The 18,693-nt window shown below is 44.0% G+C and overlaps 1 long non-coding RNA gene across 3 annotated transcripts in view; it reads right to left on the bottom strand.

The window, feature by feature from the left end:
* LOC130360699 (uncharacterized) overlaps positions 1-18,693 on the bottom strand; it is a 65,098-nt gene that overhangs the window by 20,414 nt on the left and 25,991 nt on the right. The window contains exon 3 of one of the 3 annotated variants that reach the window (XR_008890769.1): positions 16,783-17,314. The exons of the other annotated variants lie outside the window; for them this stretch is intronic. This is a non-coding gene — a long non-coding RNA (uncharacterized LOC130360699). Of the gene's footprint in view, positions 1-16,782; positions 17,315-18,693 lie in introns of those variants that run through there. 3 annotated transcript variants of the gene reach the window in all.

The raw sequence follows: 18,693 nt of genomic DNA, 5'->3' as shown, positions 1-18,693 counted from the left end.
TAAGAAGGGAAAACCAAGCTGTTTGGTCGATAATCGCTCAGTGTAAGATGGACCTTACACAATACCTGGTGTAAAAATTACACCTCCAAAACTACCAGGAGGTCTGTTAGGTAATGAACCAACATGAGGATGCTGGAAAATGTAAAGTCTGAGCTTAGAAAACTCCTTAGAATCATGATTGCAGCTCTGGTGGGTCTATAAAATATAAATGTGACTTAAAGTGGTACTCTGCCCCTAGACATCTTATCCCCTATTCAAAGGATAGGGGATGAGATGTCTGATCGTGGGGGTCCCGCCGCTGGGGACCACGCGATCTCCCTGCTGCACCCAGCATTCATTTAGAGCGTCGGGTGCAGCGCCAGAGTGCCGAGGCTTGTGACATCATGGCCCCGCCCACGCACGGGACATCATGGTCACGCCCCCTCAATGCAATTCTATGGGTGGGGGCGTGATGCTCAAGAGCAGGGCTTGATTGTGACATCACAAGCCTCCGCCCCACATCGCCAGTCATCTGGCACGGAGCGAAGTTCGCTCTATGCACCCACTGCTGGGGACCCCTGCGATCAGACATCTTATCTCCTATCCTTTGGATAGGGGATAAGATGTCTAGAGGCAGAGTACCCCTTTAAGTACAGTGCAAATATATTAATAGTAAAATGTATTAATAGTCACTGAACATGTAATGTAGATTGTATCTAGAGGTAATAAAATTATAACTAACAGTTCATATACCTATATTTATACAAGGCACATAATCAGTTCTTTAGGTTGAGATAACTTTAAAGGGATTGTCTGGCCAAAACCCTTCTTTTTAAAATCTGTTCATGGAAGTTGTAGGTTAAAAAAGAACCCTCTCTTACCTTGCTCTTTCCATTGCGGTAATCAGTATAATGGAGCAGTCGGCGCTTCCGGACCCAGAGGCACATTCCTCATACGTGTGCTCCCACCAATATGACAGATCTCCTGTCCCCACTCTCCGATTCCTCTGGGTTTGAAAGCGTCAGACAGCAGAGCTCCTTTATACCGATGGCAACAATAGATAGAAGAAGGTAAGAGAGGGTTCTTTCATAACCTGAGCAGATTTTTTAAATTACTTTAAAGGGAATTAATTTTTATTGTGTTTTGCCTCATTATTGTCCTTTGATTTAGCCAGACAAAATGAAATCTAACCCAATCACAACCAGGTCACCAGGAAAAGCAGAAACATACTGTAGAATATTTTGTTACTTTGAAATGTATAACTTCACAGGAATTTATCACAGTAACTGCAGGAATCACTTCCTAAGTTTAAAAGGAATACAGTCAATTTCTGAAATGAGCGCAGGGTACAAGCTGTAAGTGCAGAAGACGTCAAAAACGGCTAAGAAGAGGTCCTACTTATACAGACATAAGAGAGCTCAAGGCTCAATGTGACATGAGTAGATTGTGACTAATGGAAGAGCGTAGGCAGATACAGCTAATATTGGAGCTCTGTGGCAAGGTATAATTCAAATAAAGTTATGAGAAATGGAATGAACAAACATTAAATGAGGCTCTTCCAAGGTTGACCTTAACAACATGAAGCACAAGTTAGCACTTCCAGCACAGGCGCTGTATAAAAATAATTTCTTTTCAATTCCAAATCTAATACACATATTTAGATTAAAGACAAATTCCAGTTATCACATCATGTTATATATTGAAGACCTCACTGCAGGATGTGTAATGTGTACTAGCGTGGTTACAATGGTTGCAAACAACACAGTTACCAGCTATGTCCTTCACAGCCAATTTATTTTATTGCTCCAGAGTCTGTAATGTAAAAGGAAGCAACTTTACAAACAATTTTCATAAAAATTGCCTTTTTTTTTATCAACAGTTCCAGTGCAGATCATAGAAATAGACCGTATGTTCATAAAGTCATACACCTACCAAATGTATGCTATGAAAAAGTAGAAGACAAATGGAAGAAAGTGACTACAGGATCAGATTTGGCTACAAACGTGCAATACTCATTTTATGTATTATTTTAGCTAGACCCATGATAGACTCATTTCTGGCTGCCATATAAAATTTTTGCCATGATGAATAGAGCTCAATTACACTGTTCTACAAATTTTCTATGTTTTGGGGGTTTCAGAAATGAAATGTGCCATTTCCTAATGAATTTTGCATTCTGAATTCAAATATAATAATGACATTTGTTTGTGTGCTCTAGTTTTCATGCAACAGACATTTTACATTTTCCAACTACAGGTAATAGGCAAATAACACTGTTCTACAGGTAAAAAGTTGCGAGCATGAAAACAGCTGTTCTTACATAATTTTGGGGTACTAAAAATAACATAAAAAAAATGTATATTGGCTTTAGTTTCCATGATATAAGCAACAAACTAATGAAGTAAGGTTTATAAAATGCATGATGCAACTTACACCATAGAATACATAGTCAGTATTCGTAACCAATTTAAAAACGCCAAGCATACCAAGATGAAGCAATATTAGCTAATATTACATCACCAAATTCTATAAAAGTCACAGTATCTGTTGCTTGGCGAGTTTAGGGTGGGTTCACACTGTGTTTACTTACTACGGGAACCGGATCCAGCTGGTGGGAGTGAAAACTGTCCGGTCCCGCATCCCAGCTGATCCCCTTCTCATTCATCTGAATTAGCCAACCGGAGTCACATAGTGGCCCCGTATCTGGTTTTCGGACCAGACTGAAAACCACGACATACCAAGGTTTTCAGTCCGGTCCGAAAACTAAATACAGGGCAAAAATGAGCCAAAAGAATGAGAATTGGGCCGGGGGTTCCCATAGTTAGTAAACGCAGTGTGAACCCACCCTAAACTCGACAAGCAACAGATACTGTGACTTTTATAGAATTTGGTGACGTAATATTAGCTAATATATATTGATTATCTGGGCTGAGTTCTGATGAAGAAATTGTAGGCCGAAAATAGAAGGAGGCGGGGTTTTGTGGAAGTGGGCATGACTTGCAAGCTGGACCAATGCACAAAAAGGGTAGAACATAAAAGGGTGTGGCTTAAAATGTGGGTGTGGCTTTGCTAGGTGGAATGTGGCATGCGGGAGGGGTATGACCGGACTGACGCACTCACCAGCAGATGCATGGCAGAGCTTGGAGTAAGATACTGGAAGTCCTACATACTTGTATGGGACTTAAGACAAAAACGCCATCCTTCTTGTAAGGAGGGTTAATTTAACTATCATATAATTTTATTTGACATAAAAGTAACAGGTGTACTAAGTTTTATCAAAATATCTCCAGCCATTTGGAAGTTATGCTGGAACATACATTTCCCATAGACTTGCAAAAAACTCTGACCCACACAAATAGGGGTGGGTTAGGATTAAATGGGTATTCCGGGCAAAAACATTTTATCCCCTATCCAAAGGGTTAACCTTATACCACGAAAAAGATCCGAAGTGATCAAGGGTTGACATCAGGGAAGTGTAGTGAGCACCTGGATCACTCATAAAGACAAGGATGTCATCTGTGTAAAGAGTTAACTTAACCTCCCTAAGCCTGACAAAAATGCCTTTATATAAATCTGAGTCCTCCAAGTATCTCGCCAGGGGTTCCAGTGCCAAATTAAATAACACAGGGGACACCCCTGTCTTGTTCCATTAAACAGAGGGAAGGGGGGGGGGGAGCAGCAAGATAGCTGATGTGTGAACCCGTGCAAGTGGGGAGGGGTATAAACCACCCAAGAAAGTATGAAAACTCCCAGTGACTGCCACCCTGTCCAGCACCATCCTGAGCCAGTCCCATCTAATGTTGTCAAAAGCCTTTTTGGCATCAAGAGCCATTAGCAGTGGCTGTTCCCCTGGCTCAGAACGATGCTGCACTCTATCCAGAACAGTTAACACTTTACGTATGTTCGCAACCGCAGGATGGTTATGAACAAATCCCACCTAAGAAGGGCCAACTGACTCAAACGGTCAGCTAAAATTTTTTACATTAGTTTAAGGTCTTGGTTAATTATTGAAATAGGGCGATAAGATTAAGGGAGAAGGGGATCTTTGCCAGGTTTGAGTAGGAGTTTAATGGTGGCCGTATTAGAGTGAAGAGGCACAGAGCACACATGTAATGATTAAAGTAAGACGTCAGTGGGGGAACAACCTGGTCCACCAAAACCTTATAGAATTCCCTGGAAAAGCCATCAGGGCCAGGGGCTTTAGCAGTATAGAGATGTTTCATGGTCTGACGGATCTCCTCTGCAGTAAAGTACGCATTCAGAGCATCCTGCTGCTTCAAAGTCAATGTGGGTAATAAAAGTGACCCCAAAAATGCCCTACCAGAAGCCATGTCTACAGGAGAGGTGGAATATCAAGATTGATTGTAGGGTATGTGGGGACCAACGGAGGTATCACGTAAACCTGAGAAGTTTTGAGGAGGTCTGCGACCCTTGGCCAGGCAAGCAAGAAGGCATATAGATTTATTTCCAAAACGGAATAGTTTGGCTTTAAATCTAGAAAAAGATGCCAGACACTTTCGTTCCGACCATAGGTCGTAAGTAGTTTTTGCCACCTTCCAAGCCTGGCATGCTGCCGCAGATGGATTAGAGAAGTAAGAAGTGTAAGTTTACTGTAGCGCTTTACTAGCCTCTTGAAAATGGTGGAGGGACTTCTTCTTTACTGTGGACATGTAGGCAATTAGACGGCTGTGAAACACAGACTTTGCCGATTCCCAATACAAACGAGCATTAGATATATGTGTGGCATTGTCCCATGAGAACTCCATCCACCAGGGATTCAATAAAGTTATCATCCTTAGACATGTAAGCAGGAAAGCGCCACTGAAAGTCTGCCCCCTTAGGGAAAGTATCCAAGAGCGTGATTGAGATAAAGGAGTGTTCTGAGATCACCATGGTGTGAATGTCGGAGTCAGGAAGACGTGGCAATAAATCAGAGGACACCAGAAAATAATCTATCCGTGACCATGAGGAATGACTATGGGAAAAATGAGTAAACTCCCTTCTGTCTGGGTACATCGACCCCCAAGGGTCACTAAGGCCAGAAGAGTTAAGAAACTGAGAGAAGATTTTGTCACTAGGTTGCCCAGGAAACCTCCCTACCTTTCCTATCCTCCGCAGTCACCACCACCGCATTCATGTCCCCCCCCCCCCTACAATTTTAAAGAGAACCGGGTCACTTAAGATCATAGTGGACATGGACTGAAAATACTGTTTGTTATCCCCATTCGGAGCATAGCAATTGTAAATACTATACTCATGGCCTTCAACACGCAGTAGAATTTTAACCCACCTCCCGTTAGCATCCACTTCCTTAGACAGCACCTCGCCCCCAAAAGTTCTGTTAGGAAGAATCAGGATACCCACCTTACCACCCACCAATGGGGCCCCTATTACATCCCCAACCCAAAGTTTAGACATACGGACCAGATCCTCGGAGGCCAGGTGGGTTTCTTGCAGAAGGACAATATCTAGATGGAGACGCTTCAAATGATGTAAGATCTGTATTATCTTATTGGGGGAGCGGAGGCCCTTCCAGGAGATGATATGCATGGCTGAAAAGAAAGAGAAGAAGAGAAAGAGGGAAGAAGGGAGAGAGAAAAAAAAAACCCTCACGCACACGCAAATCAAACATGCACACTACTCAATTGGGAGACCAAGATGTCCGCTAGGGGGAAGGGAAACGACAAGGCCCAAGCAGAAACCAGGAGCCGTGAGGACAAATACAAGGACAAAACAAAAACAGGACTAACAAAAAGACAAAGGACACACAAGCACTCAGAGAGCGCCTTCACACAGTGTTACTGACGTCACTTTTTTCTATCAAGCCCGGTACAGGTACCCCTTGGCTAACTATAATAGAAGATAATAAGGGAAAATGTAACTCAATTAAACAAGAAACAAAACATTACCCCTGAAGAAACTGGGAAGACATCCAGACAGAAATGCCAGTGAACAGTGAGCAGACAGTCGGCAGCAGCAACCAAATAACGTTCATATCAATATTAAGGGCCACAGTGGTGACCCACTAGCAGGGGCCAGCAGAAGAAACATTCATGTCTCAACCAGCCCATCAAACAAACAGGTATTATAACCCCCCTGTGGCTAATATGGAGAACAGTGTCCAATAGTTCGCCCCAGATCATCTAAATAATTTTGGAGCATAACAAGGCAACAGTGAACACGGCACCCCGTATAGTCCATCAAAGGCACTAACATAGAATCGTGGATGGGTAAGAACAAAAAACAGGGTCCAAGAAACAAGAGAACAATTGGCACAGCTTAATTCTGATCCTCTGGACTGCTGTAGCTCTGTAGCGGCTAATTCATGGGAAGCTGGTGGTGCTCAGACTCACAGAGAAAAAAACATTGAACATGCAGGTAGAGAAAAGAAGCAGTCGGCAATTCACCAATCTTCTGTTCAGCAAAGTTCTTTATTGCCCATATTCACAACCAAGGTTGCCCAGGGGGAAGACGGAGATGGATACACAGGGGGGTACCACAGAGAGGCGACAACGCTGTTTCGCACTACATAGTGCTTCAACTGGCCTGCCTCTGAACCGGAACTTCTCACCTTATATACAGGTGAGTAATCATGCTCACCTATCACCTTCCCTTCACCATGTGACGATAAAAAACAGGAGGAGGGTTTTTTTTTCCACATGATTATTAACACTTAGATGACCTGTCTAGATACAGTTAAAAACAAACGGAGACATCAACCTTATCATTAAGGCCCAAAACTCCCAGTGCATCGGTCGACAAGATCCAATGTGTTTCCCTTCTCAGGAGATTCTTGTCAGCTGCAATTCCTGGTCTGGCCGGGACTTTTTCTAGACCTGGGAACCTTAAAGTTTCTGGGCTTCCCCCGTGTGAGTCTATTACATGGGAAATAAATCTAGGAGCTCCTTTCTTAGTCCTCAAGGAATAAAAGTGCTCTCTGATTCTGGTGCACAGTTGCCTGATAGTTTTACCTATGTAATAGTACCCACACGGGCAGAAGATAACATATACAACATTTTTTGTTTTACAGGTGATAAGTTCATTAACAGTATGAAACACTGGACCTATTCTAAATGATTTTTTTGCATAGATTATATTTGCAAAACTTGCAATTTTTACACTGAAAATTACCAGTGGGGGTGTGGTCACTTAGCCAATCACTTTTCTTGTTGCTTTTTGCCTTCTCTGTATTTTCTTTGATAGCATCTCCTATGGTTCTACTTTTTCTGTATGATATTAAAGGTTTATTAATTGCTATATGTTTAATATCTTCATCCGATTCAAGCATATACCAGTTTTTCCTTATTGTTCTTTCTATTATTTTATTAACTGGGGTATTCTGAAATGTAAATGTGAATCTTCTTTTAGAACCATCTTCTGACTGTTTTTTTGTTTTATTACTACCTAGTAATTCAGTTTTTGTTCCCTTTTCTGCTATTTCCCTTCCCTTTTTAATTAGACTTTTTGGGTAATTTCTTTCCAGTAATCTTGACTCTAACTCAGCTTGTTTTTGAAATGTATTATTATAGACATCTTTTTCTTTTTAAACGTAAGAACTGTCCATATGGAATTCCATTTTTTACTGCTGTTGTATGAGAGCTGTGATAATGAAGGATAGTATTTCGTGCAACTTCTTTCCTATACCCTTCGGATATTAATTTACCATTCTCAATTTTTCTGTACTTCCAGAAAATCTAGCTCTGTACCTCCATATTGTTGTCTAAACGCCATGTTATATCCTACTACGCTGTAGAAAACACTGAAGAAGTGCCATCTTCATGGTAAATGCGCAAGGCAGGGTACTGAAGTTGGAATTTGACCTTGCGGTGAAATAGTTCGGTGCACACCCCGCTGAAAGCCCTGCGTCACTTGGCAACTGGTGCGGAGAAGTCCTTAAAAAGTAAAACCTGACAGTCCCTGAGGATGAGAGGAGCATTGCATCTCCGAAAGGCCCGCATCAAGGTCCGGCGGTAATTGAAGTCTAGCAGCTTAAAAATGACCTGGCGTTGGTATCACGGAGTCCAGGATCTGGCCCGAGCCTATGCGCCCTCTCCACCCTTCAACAGTAATCCAGGCCCAGGGTGTCAGGTAATTCCATTTCACAAATACGCTGAAGATCAATTGCTTTCACCTGTTCCGAGAGCCCAACAATTCGTAAGTTATTCCGCCTGGACCTGTTCTCCAGGTCATCCAGTTTAGCCCACAAGTCCACATTTTCCTGTTGAAGAGCAGTTTGAGCGGCAGAGAGATCAACATGACCCCTTTCAAGGGATTTAACATAATTTTGGATTATAACAACTGTAGCGTTAGTTTGCCCCAAATCAGCCCGCAACTTATCAAAGGACGCCTGCAGAATCGCCTCCAAGGACTGTTGTATATCAGGTACTATGCGTGCCATCACCTCCGCTGCCAGAGATTTGAAATCAAAAAGAGGGGAAGTGGCTGAGAGGGCATGAGGTTCATCTGTATATGCAGGCACACTTGGGAGCTGGCTGACAAGTAAGGCACCAGTAGCACCAGCAGGCAGGGTAAGGCATGAGGGCTTGGAGGAAGAGGAGGCAGGAAGGTCCCCTGGGTTATCCACCACAGCAGTAAACCTGCAGGGGGGAGCAGATTAGGGGGCTTCAGGACCCGTAGGTGTAAAGATTCCCAGCAGGGTGAGGGAATTCAGGGGTAGCTGTACTCCCTCCAGGCGCCACACTGTTTGTGGGAGGCTGGGGGAGAGAGGAGATCACAGGCTGCGCTGTACGCTGTTGCTGCCTGTGAGCAGTGCCGCTGCCATCTTGCACACAGCCTCGGGGAGCGCTCTGTGCGGAGTGGAAGATTTGTGACTGCTCCACAGAAGATACCGCTCAATACAAAAGCAGGGTAGCTGCTCGCAGGTCCAGGGGTTGCTGAGCCTCCAGGGGATTCACTTGCCGGTCAGCGAGCGAGTGATGAGTAGCCGGGAGGTGTGGGAGCTCGCTTAGCTGCGACCGTGTTTGGCAGCGCCGGAACCGGAAGTCTAAAACTCCCCCAAGTTTCATGTTAATATCTTTAGCCATTTGAAAGTGATGCTGGAACATACACATACATACACACATTGGGGGAGAGTTATCAAAACCTATGCAAAGGAAAATTTGCCCAGTTGCCCATAGCAACCAATCAGATTGCTTTTTTCATTTTGCAGAGGCCTTGTTAAACATTAAAGAAGCAAGCTGATTGGTCGCTATAGGCAACTGGCAACTTTTCCTCTGGACAGGTTTTGATAAATTCCCCCAATTGAGTTTTTTATATATATATATATATATATATATATATATATATATATATATAGATAATAAATTTTGGCCTAATGTTACCATATTCATTGACTCTTGTGCTTAGGTTGTGTGAAGCCTATGATACCATGCAAATGTGTTGGAAATACCAAATAACATATAGCAATATAGCTGATGTAAATGCTCTCACAAATAGCATATTCTCATACATGATATAATTTTGCATGTAACATTCAGACATTTTTTTTACATTATCCTTATCTTGTAAAAAGTGTGCTGATTTAAACTTTTGTAACTGCAATATATTTCACAAGGGCAGCAGCTTCCTTTCTGTGCAAAATGCATTCTAGTTTCATTTCTCCTTCTGTGCTATATAGGGGAGTGGCTGCTGGGAGAACTTTATTGCTCTGTTTTCAGAGATGATTTTAATGGGATCGGTCTTGAAGACAGACACATTTTGTAATGACAGGATTGCAAGCTGGTATTGCAAAATTAGTTCCTGATGAAGTACCTTGCATTGTAAAGGACAGGTCATATTGTCATGTAAAGGTAATGTGTGTAACATACAATAGATACAAAACGAATTGTGATCCAAACATATATAAAAGTGTGGTGGCCCATTACAGGATTTTCACCCCTGTACCCTTGCTGCCCTGTCAGGCAGACTCCATTCTATGACCCCTGACCCCCCCACTGTGCTTGTGTCTTATGTATCACCTTAAGTGCCCATGTTATCCAATGCAATGTATATAATTAGTTCTATTCCTTTAGTACTTAGTTCCTAAGTACTGCTGTCATGTGATTGTAACCAAGGAAGGTACCAGTGACAATGTGACCTACAGGTTGAACTATGGGACCCCTCCTGAGTCTCCCCCATATAAGCCCTGGAAGGATCTAGCTCGCACTCTTATGCTCTTCTCTACTGAGTGCAGCAAGGTCAAGTCTGGAGAGAGTGTCTGGTGTCCTAAAGAGGCCAAAAGTCTACCACGCAGCCACAGATCCACAAGTCCACTACCTCCCAGGTCTAGGTGCCTAGCACGGGATCCAGCAGTATACCAGTGTAGAGGTAAAACCACACCCTGGCGTCACGAACACAAGGGGTTTACACCACCTGCCCCTAGGGTCATTCCATCTGCCCTCATCACACCCTCACCACAACTTTTGGTGTACTACGAACAGGATACGGGTGTGCACCTTATGCAAAAAAGTACCCCCCCCCCCCCAGTCTGAACTGTGTCCAGTATTGCCAAAAATTTGCACGCAGATGCGAACAAAAACTGTGCCAGAAAATGTACGGGACTTCGTTAGTGAAAAGTCTTTATTCCGAAGCGCTTGAGAAATAGAGGGGGAGGTGAAGAAAACACTGTTATTTGCCATTGTAAATTGTCCAAGAACTGTGCCGACCATGTGTAAAATCAGGACCGAAGTTATGCTACGTAACAAAGTATTGCCTGTACCTGAAAGGGTTAAAGATGTTCCAGAGAAGCGCACGAAAATGTCCCGCGCTGGTCAACGTCCCACCCCTGGGTGTGGAAACCATGTTGCTGTATCGAATCCAAAGTGGAACTGTAAAGATCTGCCCCTTGTTGCTGGGGGAGCAGAAGTCAGTGCTGCACCACTGACGCACTTCTGGCCGGCGGCCATTTTCCCGAAGTCCTGTATAAAAGACACAGTGCCACTGAAACTCTTCAGTTTGCTGGAAGTCTGTGAGGTGAGCAACATGGCGGAGCAGGCAAGCACGAGGTTGAAGAGTCCCAAGTTGGCACCGGAGGCCCGGAAAGTCGCTCCGGTAGTGGCGCACATATTTCAAGAGCTGGCAGATGGTTTACAAAGAATTTCCATCATTTCCGAGGAGGCCTATCTTAAAGTCTCACTGCCTGAGGACGATGGAGACTGGCCAGCAACCCCGGCAGAAGGTACAAACCATTGTTGAGAATAAACGAGCTGATAAAAGGGACTATCTCCCCACACCATTACACTCTCTTGAAAGGGAGATTGTAGAATACACTCCAGTTCAAAGAGTGAGAAGAGAGTGGGCGGCAGCAGTGACCCGTTTGAAGAACCCAACGCAGATTCCCTTTGCATATTTTCCCTCAGACGACTGGGACGCAGATCCCTCCGGTTTACTATCCCCTAAATTTCAAGACTCATCTCCAGAGGAAGAAGAAATCTACTTGCCAAGTCATGGCACCAAAGTACCTGAACAAGTCATCTGTGGATGTGCCCAGGCCTACTCCTGTGTCTGAGGAGGTTTGGCCTAACCAGCAGGCACCAACTAAAGTGCCTTGGCCTACTCCTGCTGAGGAGGAGGTTTGGCCGGCCCAACAGGCACCAACATCTGTCCCCCCCAGTGGCGCAAGCTGCTGCTGTGCAAATGGTGGTTATCATCAGCCCCACCATTACTGAGTCTACTCTGTCCAGGGTAAATTGGAACACTCGAGTTAGTCCTTTGGAGGGGGCACAGTCCCATGGTCATCATTATATGTCCCAGCCTAGGAAGTAGGCGAGGCTGAGATGGAAAATTCCCAGGCTGAAGAATGTACTACACAGAGAAACATAGCCTCACATTCACCATTTGTATTTTGATCTACTTGCTTCTCAGCATAATTTAAAAACCAACAGGTTGTTAGTATACATTTTGATCAAAAAGTACAAGCCCACTCGCCACGTCAAGGCCACCTAGTGAGAGTGGGTCCCTAACCTAACACTGGCATAGCGCCGGGCGGCGACCACTACCTCCGAGACACCATGCCCACAGGGTGAACGACACATTGGCTAGGCAGCCCCACTGCTGCCCGACCAAGTGGGGCTGCCTGGCCACTGAGTCACGCCCCCCGTGGGCTTGGTGTCTCGGAGGCAGTGGTCGCTGCCCAGTGCTACGCCAGTGTTAGGTTAGGGACCCACTCTGACTATGTGGCCATCTTCTAGAGGAGCGTCGCCAGTGAGGCGCAGCAGCAAGACACCAAGACCCTTGAGGCCCTGTATATTAGAATGTTGGACCACCCACGAGAGGGAAAGCCACCCCTGGAAAGGTGTAGAGCTACAGTTGTGAAGTTTGGTTTGATAAAGTTTGGCACCCTCACGGACTGTCGCCATGGTGGAACCATTCTTGTGAATAGAAGAGCTGGTAAAAGGGACTCCCCACACCATTACATTCTCTTGAAAGGGAGATTGTAGAATACTAGACATGTGAAATTCGTTTTGGACGTAATTAGTTTTTATCCGAATTGTTCATATTTTGTACATTCGGATTGATACGAATGTATGAAATATTTACATCCGAATGAATCCTAAATCAGAACAAAACGAATTGTACATGCCTACGAAATTAAAACAAAATTCGTATTCATTTAGAAGCAAGGGACCATTATCGGGAGCGGGTGCACGGAAAAGAAGAGACCCGTGGAGATCAGAACATTAAGACAGGTAAGATAATGTATAATTTTATGTGATTCATTTATACATGATGTAATGTTGAATGAATGAATAAATGAATGAATGAATGAATGCTGCATGAATGATTGATGTGTTTGATCGATGTGTTTGTCGGGGGATTTATGTATAACATATCATGTCACTTGCGTTAAGACAGTGTTTCTGTTACTGTTACCAGGGTGCCTCCAGCTGTTGCAAAATTACAACAGCCACCCAGCATGCCCTGACAGCAAAAGGCTGTCTGGGCATGCTGGGAGTTGCAGTTTTGCAACAGCTGAAGGCCCCCTGGTTTGTTGGCAATCATGCGCTAACCTATATTTCTGTTCTTTCATTTTTAAATTTCCCTCTCTCTTTTCTGAACTGGGTCAGTTTGTGAATGAAATGCATAGTAATTGCCGTGGGAAAAATTTTTTTATTGATAAAACCGCAGACTTAATTGGATATTTGCCGTTTAGAACGTTTGGACCCTCAAAATACAAATGGTGGATGTGCGGCTATTGTAATGCTTTGTCTGTGGGATGGTGTGGCCCAGAACCAGGGGCTTGGTGGGGCTGCCTGGCCACTGGGTCATGCCACTGGTGGGCTTGGTGTCTCGAAGGCAGTGGTCGCCGCCCAGCACTACGCCAGTGTCAGGTTAGGGACCCACTCTGACTAGGTGGCCTTAAAGGGGTACTCCGGTGGAAAACTTTTTTTTTTAATCAACTGGTGCCAAAAAGTTTTAATCAACTGGTGCCAAGAAGTTGTAAATTACTTCTATTAAAATATATCAGCTGCTGAATACTACAGAGGAAATTCTTTTCTTTTTGGAACTCAGTGCTCTCTGCTGACATCATGACCACAGTGCTCTCTGCTGACATCTCTGTCCATTTTAAGGACTGTCCAGAGTAGGACAGAGATCTCAGCAGAGAGCACTGTTGTCATGATGTCAGTAGAGAGCACTGTGTTCCAAAAAGAAAATAATTTCCTATGTAGTATTCAGCAGCTAATAAGTACTGAAAGGATTAAGATTTTTTAATAGATAATAATTTTAAATACCCTTCAAGACACGTAACAAGGGGTACAGTAAGACTTAACACCCCACAGGTGTTTGACGACTTTTCGTTGAAGTGTGAGGTGTAAATAAAAAATAAAAAAAATTCCACTAAAATGCTGTTTTTTCCCCCAAATGCCGGGAGCAACAGCTGGAGGCTCTGTTTTGGAAATGCATTTTTATTGGGCGGGGGGGGGGGGGGGGGGGAAGAGGTAATTGTGTAAGGGTGTATATGTAGTGTTTTACTTCTTTGTGGTAGTGTAGTGTTTTTAGGGTACATTCACATAGTTGGGGGTTTACAGTGAGTTTCCCGCTGGGAGTTTGAGTTGCGGTGGAAAATTTGTTGCAGCTCAAACTTGCATTGGGAAACTAGCTGAAAACGCCGGCCCATGTGAATTTACCCACTACCCCAACTCTAAACATGAACTGACAGACTGTGCATGCTGGGAGTTGCAGTTTTGCTACAGCTGGAGGCACACTGGTGGGAAAACACTGAATTATGTAACAGACTAACTCAGTGTTTACCAACCAGTGTGCCTCCAGCTATTGCAAAACTACAACTCCCCACATGTATTGACAGACACTTGTTGCTGGGCATGCTGGTAGTTTTGCAAGATCTGGAGGGCCACAGTTTAGAGACCGCTGCACAGTGATTTCCAAACTGTAGCCCTCCAGATCTTGCAAAACTACAAATCCCAGCATGTCCAGACAGCAAATGGCTGTCTGGGAATGCTGGGAGTTGTAGTTTTGCAACATCTGTAAGACTACAGTTTGGAGACCACTGTGTAGTAGTTTCTAAACCATTGTCCTCCAGATCTTGAAAAACTACAACTCCCAGCATGCCCAGGCAGGCATTGGCTGTATGGGCATACTGGGAGTTGTAGTTTGGCAACATCTGGAGGACCACAGTTTAGAAACCACCACACAGTGGTCTCCAAACTGTGGTCCTCCAGATGCTGAAAAACTACAACTCCCAGCATGCCTGGACTGTCTGGATATGCTGGGAGTTGTAGTTTTGCAACTTGTAAGGGGAGGGCACGCTCGTGGACGCTGCCGCTGGACCTCTGGACACCCGCTGCCCCTGCACACCCGATCACTGATCGGGTTAATCAAATGGGGTGTCGGGAGTTGGGCAGGAGTGGTCTCCCACAGGACACCCCTAAACTTTAACTAATTAACCCGATCAGCGCTGCGGGAGAGAGCATTTAATGAACACCGTAAATATATGGCAGAATGCGCAAAGGTATCGCGTCATCCACCATATATGTAGGGCGTTCTGCGTGAAGGGGTTAATCAACTGGTGCCAAAAGTTTAACAGATTTGTAAATTGCTTCTATTTAAAAATCTTAATCCTTCCAGTACTTGTCAGCTGCTATATGATCCACAGGAAGACCTTTTCTTTTTGAATTTATTTTCTGTCTGACCACAGTGCTCTCCGCTGACACCTCTGTCCATTTCAGGAATTGTCTGGAGCAGGATAGGTTTGTTATGGGGATTTGCTCCTACTCTGGACAGTTCCTAAAATGGACAGAGGTGTCAGCAGAGAGCACTGTGGTCAGACAGAAAGGAAATTCAAAAAGAAAAGAACATACAGCAGCTGATAAGTACTGGATGGATTAAGATTTTTTACCGAAGTAATTTACAAATCTGTTTAACTTTCTGGCACCAGTTGATTAAAAAAAAAAAAAGTATTCCAGGGGAGTACCCCTTTAAGGGGGTGGGTATAATTTAATATTGGACTAATTTGGGGCCCATTCAGGTACAACAATTTTTGGGATCAGTTTATGTGCTCTCGCTTGCAGTATACTTGCTGTGATGTGTCATAACAAAAGCAGAGGACGACAGCTATAGGTGCTCCTTTCTTCATATGAAGTGAATCATTGCAGTAAACTCTTCTTGGCCTTTACTGAACTTCATTAGAAAATGTTATTGTAAGTTACAGAATTAAGATAGATCATGGACACAACTATATTTAAATGTTGGGCAGTCATATCACTTCAGTGCAAATGCTGGAAAATATAACTCGTTGTATGTTTGATCACTAGACAGGGAGACAGGTACATGACCTGCTCTGCCTGCAGCTGATTTTGCTAAGAGAATTACTCATAGTTGGTTGTTTCTCCACCCTTCAATAACTCCTTTAATAAATGTAAAACTAGAACAATACAAGCGAATAAACGCTTAACGTAATATCAATGCACTAATAGTAGATTCAGATACCAGAAGCCAGATACCTTTGACAGTAGCTTATATCCTAGCTGAGCAAAGGAAGAAGTTGAAATTTAAAGGGGTACTCCGGTGGAAAACATTTTTTTTTTTTTAAATCAACTGATGCCAGAAAGTTAAACAGATTTGTAAATTACTTCTATTAAAAAATCTTTACCCTTCCAGTACTTATTAGCGGCTGTATGCTTTGAATTTCTTTTTTGTCATGTGCACAGTGCTCTCTGCTGACACCTGATGCCCGTATCAGGAAGTGACCAGAGCACGAGAAAATCCCCATAGCAAACCTATGCTGCTCTGGACAGTTCCTGACACGGACAAAGGTGTCAGCAGAGAGCACTGAGGACAAAACAAAAAAGAAATTCAAAAAGAAAAGAATTTCATCTGTAGCATACAGCTGCTAGAAAGTACTGGAAGGGTAAAGATTTTTTAATAGAAGTAATTAACAAATCTGTCTAACTTTCTGGCATCAGTTTATTTAAAAAAAAAAAAAAAAAAAAGTTTTCCACCGGTGTACCCCTTTAAAGGAGAACTCCAGTCAAAATGAAAGGGGTTATCCATCATAAGGTGGTTTTTGTACGTACCAGACATTAATGGACATGCTTAGGAAGGATCTGTGCTTGTCTTAGGGCTAAATGGCTATGTTGTGAGATTACCATAATACAGTGGCTAGCTTTTTATGAACTGGTATTTCCTGTTTGAATTTTCTTTTTTTGAATACATATCCCATAATTCCATTTTCCTCCCTCCCACACATCAGCCACCCCACCCATTGAAACATAAATGAGCTGCATCCATTCAAAGACCTGTGGTTTTCAATCAGGGTGCCTACAGCTGTTGCATTGGTTGCAGATTGATCCCTCCACCCATTGAAGCAGACAGGCTCCCTGTCATCAGCTGACTAGTGAGCCAGGTCTCAGCCGCATTGCAACCTGGGAATAATCAGAGACAACAGTCATTTTGAATGCTGTTAAAAATAAATATTGGGGTGAAAATCACAGAAGAATTGTAAGAAAACCGTCACACACAGGTACAGACACTATATTATGACCTACACTAACTTTACAGCCCCTGTAGCATAGTCAAATAAAAAAAAATCCTGGAATACCCATTTAACTTATCCCCTATCCACAGGATAAGGAATAGGAAGCTGATCGGGGGCCTGACTGCTGATCTCCAGAACGGGACCCCGATTTGATCAGTAAGGTGCGTGAGAGCACCAATGATTCCCAAGTGCTGTACACAGGTCTAGTCGGCACTCCTGTAGAAATTAATGGAGCGTGTCTTGTCCACCGCACGCGCGCCTCACTGAGAGCCGAGTCCAATTCCGGAGATCGCGGTGGAGGAGGGTGGGGATCCATATATGCAAAGAATTGGCAAGCATATTCTAAAGAGTAGGAGACATAAAGACAATCTTGTTAATATAATTTGGTATGGAATATATTCTAAGTCTTCTATAAGGCTTTTTTTATTACTCCTGTTATTTTTAATCCATTTTCATGTTACCTAGCTCTTATGATTTTTGGCAGCAATTTGCAAAAGCTTATTAACTTATGACCTTAAAGCAATTTAGTCACAAGATTTCCTTTGTCCAGCCATGTTACCTTGTTAGTTTACCTAGTAATGTAGAAATCATCATCATTACTTTGTACACACACTTAGCAACTGCTGCTAAAGGAGAAAAATGTCAAGAAGGAGCTATAATTTGAAATCGAACTCTAATGTTCTTTTATAACATTCACACGGCCACCTTTGCATCTTCACTGCTTATTCAAGAGATCTTTTCTTACTGATGACCTTATTTTTTTCTACATTTACCGTATATACTTGAGTATAAGCCGATCCGAATATAAGCCAAGGCCCCTAATTTAACCCCAAAACCCCAGGAAAAGTTATTGACTCGACTATAAGCCTAGGGTGGGAAATACATCATCCCCCCATGTAATTATCCAGACCCCCGTCATCATCCCACCCCCCCTTCATCATCACCGCCTGTCAATCCCTTCATCAGTGGTCTTCAACCTGCGGACATCCAGATGTTGCAAAACAACAACTCCCAGCATGCTGGGTGTTGTAGTTTTGAAACCTCTGGAGGTCCACAGGTTGAAGACCACTGCAGCCTTCATCATCATCCAGCCCCCCACCCCCTTTTGTTTTGTACTCACCTACCCTCGGCAGGAAGTTAGGATGAGCTGGTCCGGGCCATCTCTGCTGCAGGGACCGTCCGGTGGGGAGGATTAGACGTTGCGGGCTGTCCATTTTCACCGGGGGGGCCTCTTCTCCGTGCTTCGGGCCTGCCCGGGACTAGTGACGTTGCCTTGACGACGACGCACAGGGACGTTGCGCATGAACGTCCCTGTGCGTCGTCGTCAAGGCAACGTCACTACTCCAGGGCCGGAACGACAGCCCGCAATGACTAACCATCCCCACCGGACGGTCCCAGCAGCATAGATGGTCCGGACCAGCTCACCCTAACTTCCCGCCGATGGGGAGGTGATTACCAACCAAAAGGGGGGAGGGCTGGATGATGACGAAGGCCGCAGTGATCTTCAACCTGCGGACCTCCAGAGGTTTCAAAACTACAACACCCAGCATGCCCGACAGCTGATGGGTGTCCAGGCATGCTGGGAGTTGTAGTTTTGCAACATCTGGAGGTCCGCGGGTTAAAGAGCACTGATGAAGGGATATACTCGAGTATAAGCCGAGGGGGCGTTTTCAGCACGAAAAATCGTGCTGAAAAACTCGGCTTATACTCGAGTATATACG

Source organism: Hyla sarda, chromosome 3 (genome assembly GCF_029499605.1).
Source record: "Hyla sarda isolate aHylSar1 chromosome 3, aHylSar1.hap1, whole genome shotgun sequence".
Classification (NCBI taxonomy): domain Eukaryota; kingdom Metazoa; phylum Chordata; class Amphibia; order Anura; family Hylidae; genus Hyla; species Hyla sarda.
Note: the sequence above shows the minus strand (reverse complement) of the source record. Positions and strands in the feature narration are given on the sequence as shown.